Source organism: Gekko japonicus, unplaced genomic scaffold (assembly GCF_001447785.1).
Source record: "Gekko japonicus isolate JY-2015 unplaced genomic scaffold, Gekko_japonicus_V1.1 scaffold653, whole genome shotgun sequence".
NCBI classification, from domain to species: domain Eukaryota; kingdom Metazoa; phylum Chordata; class Lepidosauria; order Squamata; family Gekkonidae; genus Gekko; species Gekko japonicus.
In genome coordinates this window covers 206280-211271 of record NW_015171524.1, presented here as the reverse complement: position 1 = coordinate 211271, position 4992 = coordinate 206280, and positions in this window count along the sequence as shown.

Here is a 4992-nt window from a genome sequence, read left to right as displayed (position 1 = left end):
CCCGGCTCCCGAGGCACGGCGGGTAGACTGCGCCCGCCCCTGGAGGCTCCGCGCGGGTGGCACACAGGCCAGCGCGCGCAGTGGCTTCTCGGGCGTTAGAGGCGCCCGTCGGGCTGAATGAGGGACGCCAGCCTCCAGGCGGGGCCCCCGGAGATCTCCCGGGATTCTGAAATTGCTCCGGGAGGGCAGAGATCAGGGAGTCGCTGAGCAAAAATTCTACTTGGCATTAAAGTGGGGGAGCAGTGTTTCTTCTAAGATGAGTCTGAGTTAGCTCAGAGTTTTTTAGCCTCCGGCTCACACATTGTTGTCTCAGCTTCGGTACAGGGGCGGATTAACCATTAAGCAGACTAAGCAGGTGCTTAGGGCACCAGGGCCAAAGGGGGCACCACAAAGTTGGGGAAAGGGTGAAAAGAACTTGATGTAGCCCAAGCTTGGCTTAGTTTGTACAGTCTATTGTGTTATCCTATGAATAAATGTTTGTATTGCTGCAACCTGCATTGTCTATCTGGTCAGACAGGTCAACCACTAAAATGGACTGGGTCAGTGTGGAAAGGGGGGAGAACCAAGATTGGTCAGGGTTTAGGGCACCGGTTAGCCTTCATCTGCCCCTGGCTCCGGAGCAGACTAATTTATGCAGCAGCCAAATTGCTCGCTCACAACCTGAATGCCAGCAGCTCACAAAGCAGGATTTTTGCTCACAAGACTCCACAGTTTAGAGGGTGGTGGCTGGAGGTCTCCTAGAATTCTGACCGACCTCCAGAAGAGAAATTAAGAGGTTAGATTTATACCCCACCCTTCACTCAGAGCGGTTTACCATCTCCTTTCCCTCTCCCTCCCCACAACAGACACCCTGGAAGTAGGTGGGGCCGAGAGACCCCTTTTGAGAACAGCTCTGAGAGAGCTTGTGACTGACCCAAGGTCACCCCAGCAGCCGCATGTGGAGAAGTGAGGAATCAAACCCGGTTCTCCCAGATTAAGCTATAGAGATCAGTTCCCCTGGAGAAAATGGCTGTTTCGAAAGGTGGAGTCTCTGGTGTTCTACCTCGCTGGGGGCCCTCCCCTCCCCAAACTCCATCTCCCCAGGCTCTGCCCCCAAACCTCCAGGAATTTCCCAACCTGGAGTTGGCAACCGTACAAAAATACCCACTGGGGTTTTTTAACGACGATGTGCTCCAGTTACTGCCAGAACCGTATCCCCAGCAACCATTTGAATACATTCACTTTTGGAAGCGCCTCCGAACTCCGCTTCCATACACTTATGGGACCAGCCAGTTCCAGCCGCATTTCTCGATCGGCCTATTTTTCAGTCTTATTTGTAGCAGCATCGTTATCTATTCCAGCCGCCCGTCTACCTAGCAGCGGCTGATTCTGGTTTTTTAAATGCAATTACAAACGAAGGCACGGCTCCGCAGATTAGAAACAGCGGCTCTGCGCGTTTGCAAAAAAATCAGCTCTTAATGAGGTCTCTTGCAACGGGTAATAATCCCATGTTTTCTGGCACATGATACGTCGAGGGTGATGAATTATTCAGGGTTTCTTTTTTCCCTTTTTTTTCCCTGAAGATAAATTTACAGCAGCCCGAAAAATTGGAAAAATTGAAAAAAGAAAAGAAAAGAAAAAATTATTATGGAACGTTTCATTTTAACATGATGAATAAAATATTTTAAGACAAGGGGAAAAGGCCTTCCTCAGACAGTAGAGGGCACGTAGTCTACGGGGATTTGGGAGATTCGTACTGGTTCCGTTCCACCATTACAAAGAAAATTAATATTGCAGCTGGACTCCGAAGCTCTCCGGTTCCCTTTCCTACTAACCACGCTTAGCAAGGAATCTTTGTATTAACGGCAAGAACTCCAAACCACAGTTTGTCCTTCTGTCTGATGCACGAAGACGACATCAGTCTTCAAGGCACGAGTTTCTGTGTTTGGGATTGGGGTTTAGCTCATGTTTTTCTACACCAGTCTGGTGTAGTGGTTAAGAGCGGTGGACTGTAATCTGGGAGAACCGGGTTTGATTCCCCACTCCTCCACATGCAGCCAGCTGGGTGACCTTGGGCCAGTCACAAGTTCTCTCAGAGCTGTTCTCTCAAGAGCGATTCTCCCAGAGCTCTCTCAGCCCCACCTACCTCACAGGGAAGGGAAGGAAGTTGCAAGCCACTCTGAGACTCTGAGTGAAGGGTGGGGTATAAATCCATCCTCCTCCTACTTCTTCAAAAGGGTTGAAAACCCACCTTTTGTGTGTCAAGGAACTGATGCAGAAAAACAGTCAAGTTTCTTATCAAGCCATGAACCTTCTAGAGCAGATTATAGCTGAATTAAAAAGCACAAGCAGTGCAATCCTAAACAGAGTTCCACCCTTCTAAATCCTTTGACATGAATGGGCTTAGAAAGGCATAAGTATGCATAGGACTGCATGGTAAGATGTTTGCTCGGCACGACCCAAGGCAAACAGAAAGTGCCCCATAAATCTGCTTTACAATTCCATTCCCTGTAAATGGATGTTGTTATAAAAGGGAAAGGGAAATTGTTCCCAGAGGGTTAAGACATTTGAAATTTACTGCAAGCCAGGACATTCTCTGGAATATCTCCATCAGAAGGAATGACAGATATGCATCTCATAAGAGCAGAAGGCCAGTGGCCCCTCCAGTCCAACACTCTGTGTCACACAGTGGCCAGAAATACCAGTGCCATCAGGAGGTCCAGCAGTGGGGCCAGGGCACTAGAAGCCCTCCCACTGTTGACCCCCCCCCAAGCACCAAGAAGACAGAGCATCCCTTGCCCCAGCGCCCCTACCTATATCTTGTGGCTAATAGCCACTGATGGACCTCTGCTCCATATGTTGATCCAATTCCCTCTTGAAGCCGTCCCTGCTTGTAGCCGCCACCATCTCCTGTGCCAGTGAATTCCATGTGTTAATCACTCTTTGGGTGAAGAAGGACTTCCTTTTATCCGTTCTAACCCGACCGCTCAGCAATTTCATGGAGTGCCCACGAGTTCTTGTATTGTGCGAAAGGGAGAAAAGTACCTCTTTCTCTACCTGCTCTATCCCACGCATAATCTTATAAACCTCGATCCTGTCACCCCTCAGCCGTCGTTCCTCCAAACTCCTGGGATGACAACTGATCTGTAGGTGACAGAGATCAGTTCCCCTGGAGAAAATGGCAGCTTTGTAAGGTGGATTCTATGGCATTGTACCCCACTGAATCCCTTCCCCCTCCCTGAACCACGCCATCCTCAGGAGCCGCCCACAAAATCTCCAGGCATTTCCCAGCCTGCGGACTGGAAAACAAACCCTAAGAGGAGAAGTTGAAGCAACTGGGTGTGGTTAGACTGGAGAAGAGAAGCCAGAGGGGACCCAGGATCTGGTTGTTTAGATGCTGTGGGGCTGCCCCATAGAAGAGGGCAGAGACATCTTCATTTCTCTGCTACTCCAGAGGGCAAGACTGGATTTACGGGCCTGACGTCACAGTTGCTGCGAAGTCGCCGTCGAAGTGTCACGGTGCGAAAATTTCTCCCCAAGTTCAACTGAAAATTCCATCTTTATCACCATTGTATCAAGAAGTCTCTTTTGCAAAGACATACAGAAAGATTAACGCCCAGGGAAGGCATACGTGGCAACATACGCATCAACAGCACTCTGTAAAATTTGGAGCTGACACTGGGATGAGCAGAGAATTCCTACTGTACTGCTTCAAAAGCAGGGACTCGGGCAGAGAAGTGAACATTCCCGAATCCAGGGAGCCATTTGGCTGAGGAAAATCTCAGAGGCCAACCCCCAGACCGGTGCAGGGATTCCAAAGCGAGATCAACCCTCAAACAAAAAAACCTTATTAGCAGGCCTCAGAGGCAGGCTGGGTTGGGATATGAGCTCATACTCAAATGCAAGAATCGTGTCTTAAACCAACAAACCTCTCACGAAGGTCCAGCTTTTCAAACCACGCTGGGATACACTGACCGGCTCCCTTTAGATTCTGGGCCTGTTTTGGTTTTTTTTGCTGACGTCTGACAACCCTGCAGAGTTTTCAAGGCAAGAGACGAGCAGAGGCGGTTTGCCATTGCCTACTTCTGCGGAGCTACCCTGAAACATACGAACATAAGAGAAGCCAACGTTGGATCAGGCCAGTGGCCCATCCAGTCCAACACTCTGGGTCACACAGTGGCCAAAAATACCAGGCCATCAGGAGGTCCACCAGTGGGGCCAGGACACTAGAAGCCCTCCCACTCTTGCCCCCCCCAGGCACCAAGAATACCTGCCCCAGATCACTTGCCCCAGATCGAGAGTTCCTATAAGAACATAAGAGAAGCCAATGTTGGATCAGGCCAATGGCCCCTCCAGTCCAACACTCTGGGTCACACAGCGGCCAAAAATACCAGGGGCCATCAGGAGGTCCACCAGTGGGGCCAGGACACTAGGAGCCCTCCCACTGTTGCCCCCCCCCAAGCACCAAGAATACAGAGCATCCTTTGCCCCAGACCAAGAGTTCCTATAAGAACATAAGAGAAGCCAATGTTGGATCAGGCCAATGGCCCATCCAGTCCAACACTCTGTGTCACACAGTGGCCAAAAATACCAGGGGCCATCAGGAGGTCCACCAGTGGGACCAGAACTCCAGAAGCCCTCCCCTTGTGCCCATGGCCTCCCAGCACCAAGAAGACAGAGCATCACTGTCCCAGACAGAGTGTTCCATCTATACCTTGTGGCTAACAGCCGGTGGTGGACCTCTCTCTCCTGGACCACACTCAGGAGAACTTCCCAAGAGATTGGTGTCCTGAGATTCTATGGGTACACAGAGCTTGCGCCCATTCTATAGCCGCTTAGACGACACTTCTGCTGAGTGCTGAAGTTCCGCGAGAACAACAAAGGCCTCACTTCTGTAAACGTACGCAGAAGGACCTCTCTCGCTTCCGACTGCGGGTGGGGGAAGATCACAGTTTAAATACTCCTATGTTAGGGAGAGAAATCCCTTCATATGTAGAAGTAACAGAGGCGGGG